This window comes from Erpetoichthys calabaricus, chromosome 8 (genome assembly GCF_900747795.2).
Source record: "Erpetoichthys calabaricus chromosome 8, fErpCal1.3, whole genome shotgun sequence".
In the NCBI taxonomy this organism is placed as follows: domain Eukaryota; kingdom Metazoa; phylum Chordata; class Cladistia; order Polypteriformes; family Polypteridae; genus Erpetoichthys; species Erpetoichthys calabaricus.
The window spans coordinates 150,820,653-150,835,783 of NC_041401.2; the positions used below are offsets into that span (position 1 = coordinate 150,820,653).

General features: G+C 41.7%; 1 protein-coding gene across 3 annotated transcripts in view; it reads right to left on the reverse strand.

Annotated features, from left to right (window-relative positions):
• LOC114656170 (anterior gradient protein 3-like) overlaps window positions 1-15,131 on the reverse strand; it is a 270,125-nt gene that overhangs the window by 57,370 nt on the left and 197,624 nt on the right. The window contains exons 1-2 of one of the 3 annotated variants that reach the window (XM_051930538.1): window positions 4,614-4,708; window positions 4,411-4,463 (exon numbers count right to left, since the gene is read on the reverse strand). The gene's annotated coding sequence lies outside the window, so the exon portion shown is untranslated. Of the gene's footprint in view, window positions 1-4,410; window positions 4,466-4,613; window positions 4,709-15,131 lie in introns of those variants that run through there. The other 2 variants (XM_051930539.1, XM_028807608.2) reach the window with 2 other exon arrangements.

A 15,131-nucleotide genomic window follows, 5' to 3' on the forward strand; every position in this document is an offset into this window, starting at 1 on the left:
TTGATAGATGACTTGAAACTGGCGTGGTATATACTGCATAAGTGTGGTTGTGTGGCTGATGATTGTGTTGTTGCGTAAAAGCATTCATGAAAGGAACTTTAACCTTTGAGGCTCTTTTTATAGTGGTGGACAAGCTGATGCATGGAAATGCCTAAATTATGAACACCCCATGATACTTTCCTATTTAACATGCACTCATTACTCATGTCTCAAATAAAACTAGAACATTACAGAATTTTACAAGAGAACAGGATATTCATCCCAACAGAGCTTGTGAATCTTACCACACTTAATTCTTCCAAAACTGCATTAAGCCTACTGTCTACCACACTGCTTAGTAACATATTCCATGTGTTGTTTGTTTAGGGAAAGGAAAACCTTCTAATTTTTATGTGTGCACACCTGTGTTTACTCTTACTCATTTTAAAGTAAGTCTCAATCCACTGTACTAATTCCCTTCATAATTTTAAACATTTCTATTATGTCACCTCTTAATCTTCTTTTGCTTAAACTGTAAAGGCTCAGCTCTTTTAATCTTTCCTCATAATTCAACCCCTGTAGCCCTGGAATCAGCCTAGTCACTCTTCTCTGGACTTTTTCTAGTGCTACTATGTCCTTTTTCTAGCCTGGAGACCAAAACTGCACACAGTACTATAAAGCATTATAAAGGTTGAGCATAACCTCCTTGGACTTGTACTTCACACACCGTGCTACGTAACCTAACATTCTGTTAGCCTTCTTAATGGCTTCTGAACACTGTCTGGCAGTTGATAGTGTTGAGTCTACTACAACTCCTAAATCCTTCTCTTAAGGTGTACTCTCGATTTTTAGACCTCCCATTGTGTATTCAAACCTAACATTTTTACTTCCTATGTGTAATACTTGAAATTTAATGTCAGTAAATGTAATCTGCCACAAGTCTGTCCAAGCCTGTATGCTATCCAAGTAACTCTGCAATGATTCAACAGATTCTAGATTATCTGCCAATCGACCTATCTTAGTATCACCTGTAGACTTAACCAGCTTGTTATTTATATTCCTATCCAAATCATTTACATACAGTACATTAAAAATAGGAGCAGCCCAAGGACTGACCCCTGAGGGACACCACTCTTAACTTCACCCAATTCTGATGAGGTTCCTCACACAATAACCCTCTGTTTCCTGTGTCTGAGCCAATTTTGCACCCATCTACATACCACACCCTGAACTCCCACTTCTTTTAGTTTGATGCCCAGCCTTTCATGTGGCACCTTATCAAATGCTTTCTCAAAGTCCAGATAAATAATATCATAAGGTCCACTTTGATCATATCGTTTTGTTGCTTCCTCATAGAATCTCATAGCATGTTAGTAAAACACAACCTCCCTCTTCTGAACCCATGCTGACTGTTCAGAAAAACTGCTGTACTTGCCATGTACTGCCCAATCTTATCTTTAATAATATTCAGATAGTTAAAGTCTATTGTGACTATAATATCCCCTGTAAACTTGCCTTTTTAATGCTACTAAAAAGATGTGTGTTGAAATTACTCTCTGTATTGGGCGGTCAATAACACACTACTAAAATAAGGCCTCTTTCCCTAATGTTTTCCAGGTGAAGCCACATGTCCTCACTAAGATGGCGTTCATTGTCCAACTGAAGAGGACTTGCGTTTAAATTCTGTTTGACATAAACAACAACCCCACCTCATTTTCCCTTCTGTCCGTCCTTCTTAAAAAGATGTGTATCTCTCTATGTTATACTCGTCCCCATCATTGTTATGTTCTTGCCATGTGTTGCTCAATCTTATTTTTAATAATTCCTCCATTAATTTACCTGTGATGCATATTAAGCCTACTGGCCTGAGTATCATGCCTCTCACTGCATGGTTTCCCCCTAACTGTTTTACCACTTTTTCTCATCACTGGCTCCCCACCGATTTTGTTCTCTTTACTCCTTTACCATTCTTCTTCAATTTTTTCATCATTCACCTCTAGCTCCTCTTTACACTTCTGTGAGTGGGGCGTCTTAATTGTGACCTGTGGAGTGCCGATGTGGAACAGCTGACCTAATTCAAACAATCATCTTTTTGTGATATTCTTTTGTTAAACTCCAAGGGGAAGTTGTCTTTTTGCATGACCTTTTGGGGTCAGAACATAGGGTTAGCCATTGTACAGCGCCCTGGAACAATTTTCAGGTTAATGGCCTTGCTCAATGACCCAACAGAGTAGGATCCTTTCCGGTAGTAATGGAATTTGAACTGGCAAACTTCCAGATACCAGCGCAGAACCTTTCCATTCATATTGAACTCCCCAGGTTTTATCACATGCCCTTCGAAAGTTTAATTGAACAGTTTTAGTATTTGAATCGCGTTTTTCCAAAATATTGAGAATTGTATTTTATTATGATCTGTCATGTGGTTGGTGCAGCAATGTGCTGTATCAGCGCGTGCTCCTAACCTCCTCTTCCTCCTCCTCTTGACCATAGTGGTTTAATCACCTCTACTCCCTGAATTCTATCCTGTTTATCAAAAAATACTAAATCTAGACAGGCTTCCCTCCACGTTGGTGATTTAACAATACCATGTTATAAAACAGTCAGTCTAAAAACACCTGCTCTGGTACTCCGTTATTTACAAGTTACTCCAGTTAATAATCAGGCAGTTAAAATCCCCCATGACTGTAATATCCCACCGTGTACTTTTGCCTTTTCAATATTATTAAAAAGATGCACTTTTAAATTACTATCTGCTTTGGGGGGTCTAAAGTACTGCACACTCCTAACATAAGGCCTCCTTCCCTATTCCTTCTCAGATGAATGTAGATGTCCTGACTGTGGGGCCCATCATCCATCTGAAGAAGAGTTGCATTTAAACTATGTTTTACATAACGATAACACTGTCTTTTCTTTTCCATCTATCGGTCCTAAAAAATATTTAACTATTTGTGTTATACTCATCCTCAGCTTTATTATTTTGCCAGGTTTCTATTATTGCTATAATATCATAATTAAAATCAGCTACATACATCTCCAACTCACTTGTTTTATATTTGATACTTCTAGCATTAAGGAAAGTTATTTTAATGTGTTACTTATTTTACTTGTGCACGTAAACTATGTGGTAGAATTTCTACGCATTTACAATGGATTTTTGTTTTTACACCACTGTTGTTCCTTCATGTACAATTCTAATCCTGACCAGTCCTAACTGCCCCCCACTTATCAATTCTCTAGTTTAAATGGTGGCCAAGGGCCTATCACTACCCCTGCTGAGTTAGAGATCAAATACCTCAACAAAGAATAAGGTCCTATCACTGCCTCTGGGTCACTTCAGAATGCCTTAGCGAAGGCAATGAGCCGCTTCAAGAGTTGTACTCCTGGCTGTACTCAGATCTTTACCATGGAAAAGTCAAACAGAGCAATATGGGTGAGGTCGGCTACCTCAGCTCAAATACATTAGCAGGTGCCAGAGGCTAGCTACACTGCTCTAACAGAATGATCACAGCTCACACCTGAACAGACGTGCAAGACATACTTCAGCAAGGCCACATTACACTAGTTAAATTCACTGTAAAAGAAAATAAATTACTAAAGATTCAACTGAAAGGTTAAATATTTGCAGTATACTCAATAAATGTAAATTTAAGCTTTATCCATGGTTGCAGAGTGATAGTTCAATATTAGGGTGAATTTATTTTAAAAAAATGATTGATGAGCCACAGCATGAAGTTATGGGAAAGCGTAGTGGAAGCTCAGTTAAGAAGTGAGGTGATGATTAGTCAGCAGCAATATAGTTTCATGCCAAGAAAGTGCAGCAGTTTCAAATTTACATTTATAGCAGTCGACAGGAAGTCTGCAGTGTGAAAGGGCTGTCTTGAAGTACCCATTTTAAGAAAGAATACTGTATAAATGAAGACTGATTACTTGAGCCACAAGTCTGTGTGATTCCCTTTTGGGTATTGTATTAGTGAAAGCTGCACAGTAGCCAGTATGATTTAAAAGAGTGCACAGAGCCATCCTAGTTCTATGTTGTTGTTGAGTATGCCAGGAGTGTCTGCATGGACACATATACAGTAAGTTTATTATCACCACAGTGGAGAATTCAAAAATAAGGAAAAAGGCATAATTAAACTTGTATATCATTCTGGGAGAATCTGGTAATTCAAGGTATTGTTAAAACAGTTGCATAGTGTGAATATTGTAAAAGAATATATAATAGGTGAATTTTTAAAATAATATTTATCATACATACAGTATTAATGGAGTTAAGGTTTCCAAGTAGACAGGAGCTACTTAAAGTTATTAGGAATATCTTAGTCAAACATTAAACCTCATAAATTAAAATAATTTACTTTATTTACAACTAATTTGTCATTAACATAAACAGTGTAATCTCTATTCTAACATTACTACTCAAATAAAAAGTACCTTAAATGCAGTATTGTATTGGTTTTGAGTGTATGCTTGTTTTTTCTAAGGCAACTTGGAATGTGAAAAGACACCAACATGATCCATTGTCATCAAACCATCACAAAATTATAAACAAGTCAATGCCTAATGCTTAATATAAGAATTTATTTTTCAGTGTTCAAGACATTCACATAGTAATCAGTAAAATAAAAATATTGCTTACCTTGAAATGTTATGAATTGGATTGCATACAGGAGCAACTGCAGAAAGCAGGTAGTAATAAACTTGTTCTACTGACAAAACCTGTCAGATCAGAACTCTTTTCAGATAAAAGGGTGGGGAGAAGAAGGCGTGAAAAAAATCTTAATCCTGCACTTCACCTCAAGCTAAACCCATTTTTAATTCTTCAGATAAGAAATGTAAAGTTAAATCTTTTATTAAGTCTACTATCTAGTTCAACAGATTTATAACAAAGTAAGAAACTTTTGGAGTTCTAGGACACAACCAGAAATATCATTGGAAAAAAAAGGTTTGTTATCAGAGTAACTTAAGATCAAGAACAACTTGTGAGTAACAATAAAATTGCAAATAAGAAACTGTCATGTCGCCACAGCAAGCATTTCTCCACATCTTGTGTTCACCTTCACAGTCTGCTCCAGTTTGATCCACGCATGATGCCATCACCTTGATCCTACATACAGTACTGGCCAACCTCCACAACAGAAGGATGAATGTTTTTTATAAGCTATAGCTCTGAATTTAACACAATAAACTGTCTAAACTCATCACCATGCTCTGGGGCCTGCATCTGAACATGTCACTGTGCAGATGAGATCTGAACTTCTTGACAGAAAGACCCTATGTGATTCAAGTGGGTGGCCACACTTCACTATCCATGACCCTCAACACTGGGGCTTCACAAGGCTGTGCTCTGGGCCCTCTGCTATACTCCCTTGACTGAATGGCTGCACATCACTCTAACAAGACTGATACAACTGTGCTAGCCCTGATCGCTAATAATTAGCAGGCTTACCTGAATGAAGTGGATAGTCTATCACATTGGTGACACAGTAACAGTCTTCTCTTCAATGTCAGCAAGACAAAGGAGTTAATTGTGGACTTTGTGGAGAGAAGCCAGCAGAAGCACAACCGCCCCCTCAGAATTAATAGAACTCAGCTGGAGAGGGTAGAAGGTTTTACATATCTCAGTGTCCACAACACAGAGTACATAACCTGATCCAAGCACATTGACTCCTTGTTGAAGAAGATACGAGAACAACTTCACTACCTCAAATGCCTCAGTTTTATGCTGCCTTCCCAGATACTAAAGAACTTCTACACATCCACCATCAAAAGCATCCTAACAGGAAGTACTACCACTTGATGTGGAAACAACATACAGCAGGACCGAAAGGCTCTACAGAGAGTGATGCGGACAGCTGAGCATCTCACCAGGAATGTACTCTCTAACCTTCAGAACATCTATACCAAGCAACTTCACACCAGGGCAAAGAAAATTATTAGTGATACCAGGAACCCCAGTAACACTACCACTGCCTGAAGACCAGTACAGGGAGAATGATTAGGTGCTTTTTTTAAAAACATTAGAACAATCTAGATGAGAACAAGCCATTCAGCTCAACAAATCTCATAAGTTCTATCCACTTAATTCTTCCAAAATAAAATCAAGCCTAGTTTTGAAAGTCCTTGAAGTCTCGGTAACTTTTTCCATGTGTCTATTGTTCTCTTATGTAATAAAAAACTCCTAATGTTTGTGCAAAATTAACTATTAACAAGTTTCAAACTATGTTCTCGTTTTCTTGATGAACTCATTTCAAAGTCTCAATCCACTATACCAATTCCCTTCATAATTTTAAACACTTCAGTCATGTCACCTCTTAATCTGATTTTGCTTAAACTAAAAAGGTTTAACATTTTTAGTCTTTCCTGAGAATTGATCCCCTGTAGCCCTGGACTCAGTCTAGTTGTTCTTCTCTGGACATTTTCTAGCGCTGAAATATGCTTTTTGTAGCCTGGAGACCAAAACTGCACACAGTACTTCAGATGAGGCCTCACCAGTGCATTATAAAGCTTGAGTATAATCTCCTTGGACTTGTACTCCACACATTGTGTTATATAACCTAACATTCTGTTAGCCTTCTTAATGGTTTATGAACAACCCAGCCACAGGGGATGCACAGTGTGTTTCTTTGTGCCGGTCCCAGGCCCGGATAAATGGGGAGGGTTCCGTCAGGAAAGGCATCCGGTGTAAAATTTTGCCAAATCAATATGCTGACAACAATACAAATTTCCATACAGGATCGGTTGAGCCCCGGGTTAACAATGACCGCCAGCAGAGTGCTGGTGGAAATTGGACTACTGTTGGCTGAAGAAGAAGAAGAAGAAGAAGAGGGGGGAGATGTGTACAGAGGCATGAGGAGAGGAGGAAAGTAAAGAGAGTGGAACTGAGGGTAGGAACTTTGAATGTTGGCAGTATGACTGGTAAGGGGAGAGAGTTAGCAGATATGATGGAGAGAAGGAAGGTTGATATATTGTGCGTGCAAGAGACTAAATGAAGGGGAGTAAGGCCAGGTGGATCAGTGGTGGATTCAAATTGTTCAATCATGGCGTGGATGGAAGGAGAAATGGAGTAGGAGTTATTCTGAAGGAACAGTATGTCAAGAGTGTTTTGGAGGTGAAAAGAGTGTCAGGCAGAGTAATGATTATGAAGCTGGAAATTGGAGGTGTGATGATGAATGTTGTTAGTGCATATGCAGCGCAAGTTGGGTGTGCAATGGGTGAGAGAGAAGATTTTTGGAGTGAGTTGGATGAAGTGATGAACAGTGTACCCAAGGGACAGAAAGTGGTGATTGGAGCGGATGTCAATGGGCATGTTGGTGAAGGGAACAGAGGAGACGAGGAGGTGATGGGTAGGTATGGTGTCAAGGAGAGGAATGAAGAAGGTCAGAGGATAGTGGATTTTTCCAAAAGGATGGACATGGCTGTGGTGAATACGTATTTTAAGAAGAGGGAGGAACATAGGGTTACAGTACGTACAAGAGTGGAGGAAGATGCACACAGGTAGATTACATCCTATGCAGAAGAGTCAATCTGAAGGAGATTGAAGACTGCAAAGTAGTGGCAGGGGAAAGTGCAGTTAAGCAGCATAGGATGGTGGTCTGTAGGATGACGTTGGAGATCAAGAAGAGGAAGAGAGTAAGGGCAGAGCCAAGGATAAAATACTGGAAGTTGAAAAAGGAAGACTGCAAGGTTGAGTTTAGGGAGGAAGTGAGACAGGCACTGGGTGGCAGTGAAGAGTTACCAGACAGCTGGGAAACTACAGCAGATGTAGTAAGGGTGACAGCAAGAAGGGTGCTTGGCATGACATCTGGACGGAGGAAGGAGGAAAAGGAAACCTGGTGGTGGAATGAGGAAATACAGGAGAGTATACAGAGGAAGAGGATGGCAAAGAAGAAGTGGGATAGTGAGAGAGATGCAGAAAGTAGACAAGAGTACAAGGAGATAAGGCGCAAGGTGAAGAGAGAGGTGGCGAAGGCTAAAGAAAAGGCGTATGATGAGTTGTATGAGAGGTTGGACACTAAGGAGGGAGAAAAGGACCTGTACCGATTAACTAGATAGAGGGACTGAGCTGGGAAAGATGTGCAGCGGGTTAGGGTGATAAAGGATAAAGATGGAAACGTACTCACAAGTGAGGAGAGTGTGTTGAGCAGATGGAAAGAGTACTTTGAGAGGCTGATGAATGAAGAGAACGAGAGAGAGAAGAGGTTGGATGATGTGGAGATAGTGAATCAGGAAGTGCAACAGATTAGCAAGGAGGAAGTAAGGACAGCTATGAAGAGGATGAAAAATGGAAAGGCCATTGGTCCAGATGACATACCTATGGAAGCATGAAGGTGTTTAGGAGATATGGCGGTGGAGTTTTTAACCAGATTGTTTAATGGAATCTTGGAAAGTGAGAGGATGCTTGATGAGTGGAGAAGAAGTGTACTGGTGCCGATATTTAAGAATAAGGGGGATGTGCAGGACTGCAGTAACTACAGGGGAATAAAATTGATGAGCCACAGCATGAAGTTATGGGAAAGAGTAGTGGAAGCTAGGTGAAGAAGTGAGGTGATGATTAGTGAACTGCAGTATGGTTTCATGCCAAGAAAGAGCACCACAGATGCAATGTTTGCTCTGAGGATATTGATGAAGAAGTTTAGAGAAGCCAGAAGGAGTTGCATTGCGTCTTTGTGGACCTGGAGAAAGCATATGACAGAGTGCCTCGAGAGGAGCTGTGGTATTGTATGAGGAAGTCAGGAGTGGCAGAGAAGTACGTAAGAGTTGTGCAGGATATGTACGAGGGAAGAGTGACTGTGGTGAGGTCTGCGGTAGGAGTGACGGATGCATTCAAGTTTGAGGTGGGAATACATCAGGGATTAGCTCTGAGCCCTTTCTTATTTGCAATGGTGATGGACAGGTTGACAGACGAGATTAGACAGGAGTCCCCGTGGACTATACTGTTTGCTGATGACATTGTGATCTGTAGCGATAGTAGGGAGCAGGTTGAGAAGACCCTGGAGAGGTGGAGATATGCTCTAGAGAGGAGAGGAATGAAGGTCAGTAGGAACAAGACAGAATACATGTGTGTAAATGAGAGGGAGGTCAGTGGAATGGTGAGGATGCAGGGAGTAGAGTTGGCGAAGGTGGAGGACTTTAAATAATTGGGATCAACAGTACAGAGTAATGGGGATTGTGGAAGAGAAGTGAAAAGGACAGTGTAGGCAGGGTGGAATGGGTGGAGAAGAGTGTCAGGAGTAATTTGTGACAGACGGGTATCAGCAAGAGTGAAAGGGAAGGTCTATAGGACGGTAGTGAGACCAGCTATGTTATATGGGTTGGAGATGGTGGCACTGACCAGAAAGCAGGAGACAGAGCTGGAGGTAGCAGATTTAAAGATGCTAAGATTTGCACTGGGTGTGACGAGGATGGATAGGATTAGAAATGAGTACATTAGAAGGTCAGCTGAAGTTGGACAGTTGGGAGACAAACTCAAAGAGGCGAGATTGCATTGGTTTGGACATGTGCAGAGGAGAGATGCCGGGTATATTGGGAGAAGGATGCTAAGGATAGAGCTGCCAGAGAAGAGGAAAACAGGAAGGCCTAAGCGAAGGTTTATGGATGTGGTGAGAGAGGACATGCAGGTGATGGGTGTAACAGAGAAAGATGCAGAGGACAGAAAGATATGGAAGGAGATGATCTGCTGTGGCAACCCCTAACGGGAGCAACCGAAAGAAGAAGAAGAAGAAGAAGAAGAATGGCTTATGAACACTGTCTGGCAGTTGACAGTGTTGAGCTCACTACGACTCCTAAATCCTTCTCAGAAGGTGTACTTTTGATTTTCAGACCTCCCATAGGAAGTCAAATATAACATTTTGACTTTCAACGTGTAATACTTTACATTTACTGACATTAAATTTCATCTGCCACAAATCTGCCCAAGCCTGTATGCTATCAAAGTCCTTCTGTAATGATATAACGGATTCCAAATTATCTGCTAATCCACCTGTCTTGGTATCATATTGCAAACTTAACCAGCTTGTTACTTATATTCCTATCTAAATTATTTATATTGTCACGCACGCATGGAGAGCAGTTTAAGGACCCGACTCGCACAGCAACAATTCGTGCCAGGGGAGAATGGCAGTGTACCAACCTCTCTTTCTCTATTCCTTCAGAAAGAATGTGGCTCCGTCGCCGTAATACTGCCCAGATGATCCAAACAGCGGCAGCACTTCCAGGTTCATTTCATCCCTCTGGTCCCTCTATGATGACATCACCCATCCATCCAGCACCACGGTTTTCCCAGCATTCCATCATTTAATTTTGGTCCGTCCCTATAAGTTGTCCGTCTACCCCTCCTTCTGTGTCTTTTGAGTTGTTGAAACTATTGACGAAAAACTTTTATTACAGTATATGGGACAGGGTCCCAAACCTTTATATGTGTTTCCTTGTGTTCTTTCTTCACAATATATATTAAAAATAGGAGTGGCCTTAGCACTGACCCATGTGGAACACCACTCTTAACATCAGTCAGTTCTGGTAAGGGTCCTTATACCATTACCCTCTGCTTCCTGTGTCTAAAAATATCACCTTGAACTCCCATGATTTTTGGTTTGTTGCCCAACCTCTCATATGGCACCTTATCAAGAAACTTTGTAAATTTCAAGATAAGGGTTCTTTCCACAGTCCATCTACATCCTAAATAAAGACAGTACCTAGAGCTACACAATGCCCTATTGCTAACTCTCTTATATTAAGTTATTTATTTATGCAGTCATTTTATATATTGACTTTTATTGTTTATTGTCTTTATATTCTTCCTCTAATACACAGTCTTGGAGTTTAGCTCCCTTGAATTTCCCTACATATTGTATTGTGTGCATAATTGTATGTGACAAATAAAATTTGTTTCGATTTGATTTAGAAACCGTTTAGATTAAAAAGTTCTCTGACATGGAAAGATGTAAGTTGTCAGTGGTGTAGTTTGGAGATTGTATGATGACTGGGACCATCCAGTTCAAGAAAAAGTGAAGGTGTGATTAAGAAAAGCAAGTGTCCTTGCCAAGTAAATTTAAAACAAGATAGGACAAGTTGAAAAGTTGAGTGTAAAGTTAGAGGTCTAAAGCACAAAATGATGCAAGAAAAGAAAATTTGGATTAAACACTAGAAGAGACTCATCAAACAAAAAAAAAATGAAAATCTACAGGTTAGGTGATTAGTCACATAAAGCAGTAGATCTGGAATACATCTGTAATGAAAGGTGTGGTTAGAAGAACACTTTATGGAAAGTAGCAGGTCCAAATTATTACTAAAAGTAGAGAATGTCATGTAATTTTGAGGTAGTATCTTTTCAATTATGAAAATAGAAACAAAAGAAAATGAATGTGATTAAATGAATTGTTCATGAAGTCTGACACATTGATTTTTCTAGACTTTGATTTCCAGACCAATATTTGAGTGGGAAAAGAAGAATTAACTTACTTGAGCTTATGGGTTAAGGAAAGGGAAGTTTTCTGTGTGCCTTTATGGGTGTTTTTCTGTGTAATCAAAACTTCATGTGATCATCTATTTCAAGTACATTCACCATGGAGATTATGAGATCATATGACATTTAACTTTTTAACCCAGCCACATGGGATGCACAAACCAGTGTGTCCCAAGCCCCGATAAATGGAGAGGGTTACGTCAGTAGGGGCATCCGGTGTAAAATTTTGCCAGATCAACATGTGGACAACAATACAAATTTCCATACCAGATCAGTCGTGTCCCGGGTTAACAATGACTGCCACCAGTACTGTTAGCCAACAGGGTGCTGGTGGAAATTGGGCTACAGTTGGCCAAAGAAGGAGAAGAAGAGGGGGGAGATGTGTCCAGAGGCAGAAGGACAGGAGAAAGGTAAAGAGAGTGGAACTGAGGGTAGGAGCTTTGAATGTTGGCAGTATGACTAGTAAGGGGAGAGAGTTAGCAGATATGATGAAGAGAAGGAAGGTTGATATATTGTGTGTGCAAGAGACTAAATGGAAGGGGAGTAAGGCCAGGTGGATTGGAGGTGGATTCAAATTGTTCTATCATGGTGTGGATGGGAGAAGAAATGGAGCAGGAGTTACTCTGAAGGAACAGTATAATAATTCATTACATTTATATAGCGCTTTTCTCAGTACTCAAAGCGCTATCCACACAGGGAGGAACCGGGAAGCGAACCCACACTCTTCCACAGTCTCCTTACTGCAAAGCAGTATGTCAAGAGTGTTTTGGAGGTGAAAAGAGTGTCAGACAGAATAATGATTGTGAAGCTGGAAATTGGAGGTGTGATGATAAATGTTGTTAGTGCATATGCCCCGCAAGTTGGGTGTATGATGGATGAGAAAGAAGGTTTCTGAAGTGAGTTGGATTAAGTGATGGACAGTGTACCCAAGGACAGAAAGTGGTGGTTTTAGCAGATTTCGATGGACATGTTGGGAACAGAGGAGATGAGGATGTGATGGGTAGGTATGGCGTCAATGAGAGGAATGAAGAAAGTCAGATGATAGTGGATTTTGCAAAAAGCAGTGAAGGAAGATGCACACAGGTAGATTATATCCTACTAGCCAACCCGCGGCGTAGCATACGCCGCATAATTATGTTTTGATGGGTGAACACTTCCTGAACAACACAGTTGTCCAAACAGAAGTGAAAACAAAATCGAGCCTGGTGCATTCTTTAACTGCCTTCTCTGCCTTGTAGCGCAGTGGTAGTGTTGCTGCACAGGAGACTATGGAAGATTTTGGGTTCGCTTCCCGGTTCCTCCCTGTGTGGATTTCGCTTTGAATACTGAAAACACCGGTATATCAATGTAATGAAGTATTATTATTCGTATGTGTCCAGAGCTCTCTCTGTCTCGCGCGCGCGCCTGTATATGTGTGTGTCGCTCGCTCGCTGCACGTGTTCCTGCAGGCATACCAGTAAGTGAATGAAAAGATGGAACTCTGGAGAGAGCAACATACAACTGTCAGTGACTGAAAACTGGTTTTGGCAGATACATGCATATCTTTTTGAAAGTTTGGCCCTGTGCCTTATTAGTTGTCATTGCAAAGGCAAATCTAACAGGCAAATTATTAGCAACAAACAAACTGTTTCACATGCTGCACAACGCCGCATAATCACGCCGCTTTTTTAATGTTTTTGAAGCAGAAGGAAAAAAAATGAACATTTGCAAAATCCGTAACGCTGCTTTCAGTAAGTACAATTTGTCGGCCATTTTTTGCCAGCCGTCTTTTCTGGTTTGGGCTGCTTTTGCAGTGTTACCGCTTGTGCATATTAAATCTTGAAATTCTTCGAGTAACTAATTAACTAACTAACACCCACCCACCCAGCTTGTGTGAAAAATATGCGCCCGTTCTTTCATCATTTTGTTGCAGCCTATCAAAGACTTGCTGATCATGTTTTCTAGACTCAATATACATTGGCTTTTCACTCAGCGCGGGGGCGCGCATTCATCTCGGATTATTACATCCAGCTAGACTAATGTGCTACGCGGCTGTGTTTGAAAAACCGACTTATCCCGGTTGAGTTTTAGCTGCATTAATGATTAGGAATCCGGTTGGAACAAAACCCTGCATCCACAGGGGTATCACCAGAATCGAGTTTGGGAAACACTGCTGAACACAGACAAAACCTACTCAGGTGACGAGTTGGGGCGGGCAAAGTAGTTGAAGCTATTGATTACTCAGTGTTGTTTGCCTGGGTGTCTGATCTGCTCGACGGGATCAGAAATAAAATGAAAACAATGTGAAGGCATTGTCACAGGTGATCCTGTGGTATAGCGGGTCCACAGCTCCCCTTCAAAAGGCCATTTTTAATCAGGCGACTGACAGTAGTGGAGTCAGGCACAGAGAAGGTCAGCTGCTGAGAGAGCGTCTCGACTGTTGCAGGGTCTGCATCAGTGAAGCAGGTGAGACGCTAATGAAAAAGAGGCACAGGGCTTATTGGTTTTTAAAGACTGCTTCCTTCATTGTGTTTTAACCTCAGTTTTAAAGGATTGTTTTAAGGATCCCATGGGATACCCCTCGCAAACTGTTTTACACGCTGCATACAGCCATTCACATCCGCGATAAACATGCCTCTACTTAGATGGTCCTGCCGCGTCCACCCTCGTTCTCGAAGCATACACACCGCCTGGTCATGGGCGGGGAAACGTTTTCCGTGTTCCTGCAGGACCATCTAAGAAGACGCATGTTTGTCGCGGATGCGAATTGCTGTATGTAGCGTGTAAAACAGTTTGCGATGGTGCACACGGTCGTGCGTCGTAACCGAAAAGTCAACTTGGCTCAGAGGTCCATGTGTACTGTAGTACTGTTGGTGGGCGTGGCTCTGCGAGTTGTCGTCGTATCCAATGGTCTTAGAGTTGGTGGGCATGGCTCCTTCCTGCATGCACCATGGGCGTCTTACTTGTCGGCGGCTTAGTGAATCCACGCCCCTTCCTGCGTGCTTTCATGGGTGTCTTGCTTACCTGCGTGATTTCATGGGTGTATTGCTTGCTCTGGCGGCGGCTTAGTGAATTATATATATAGATGCAGAAGAGTCAATCTGATGGAGATTAAAGACTGCAAAGTGGTGGCAGGGGAAAGTGAAGTTAGACAGCATAAGATGGTGGTCTGTAGGATGATGCTGGAGATCAAGAAGAGGAAGAGATGTGGTATAGTGGGTCCATGGCTTCCGAAAAAAAGGCTGGGTTTTTAAATCCGTTTAGTCGTGCTGTTCTCCGTGGGTGCGATCGCACGACTGTGGGGAGTTAATGAGGTAATTGGAGCGAGTCGCACCTGCACGTGTGGGTGCGGTCGTTCTAAATTGCCCCACTGGCTTCCTGCGGTGTGTGATTAAGGCGCTGTGCCCACGGAGGCGCACGGAGGTAGGTGTGTATATATACGGGTCGACACCAGAGACGGGGGAAGGTATTGATCGATCGATGGAGGTGAAGTAAATCGAGGTTTAAGTAAATGAAGGGCAGCTTAGCATGAGGATCTGGGCACCTTGGATGAGGAGACACCACGACCTGGGGCCCTGCGTAGGAGCGTTTGGCCGATGCGCTCTAGGGGCTAGTTCGCCCCACTGAAAACTAGTGAGTGGGGTGAGCAGAGAGGTGTCTTCCCGTTGGATCTGAGGAGCGACTACGGGTGCACGAAAGATCACGGGAGCAG